At 52.1% G+C, this 284-nt stretch overlaps 1 protein-coding gene across 6 annotated transcripts in view; it reads right to left on the minus strand.

Moving 5' to 3' along the window:
* Positions 1-284, minus strand: part of DLG5 (discs large MAGUK scaffold protein 5) — a 213866-nt gene that overhangs the window by 147834 nt on the left and 65748 nt on the right. The window lies entirely within an intron of this gene.

Genomic DNA, 284 nt, shown 5'->3' on the forward strand with positions numbered 1-284 from the left:
GTGGGAGGATGGATGATGGATGGAAGGATGGATGATGGATGGAAGGATGGATGATGGATGGAAGGATGGATGATGGATGGAAGGATGGATGACGGGTGGGAGGATGGATGGTGGGTGAGGGATGCATGGAAGGATGGATGATGGGTGGAAGGACAGATGGGAGGTGGAAAGATGGATGGTGGATGGAAGGATGGATGATGGGTGGAAGGACAGATGGGAGGTGGAAAGATGGATGGTGGGTGGAAGGATGAATGATGGATGGAAGGATGGATGATGGATGGAAG

This window comes from Neomonachus schauinslandi, chromosome 6 (genome assembly GCF_002201575.2).
Source record: "Neomonachus schauinslandi chromosome 6, ASM220157v2, whole genome shotgun sequence".
Classification (NCBI taxonomy): Eukaryota; Metazoa; Chordata; class Mammalia; order Carnivora; family Phocidae; genus Neomonachus; species Neomonachus schauinslandi.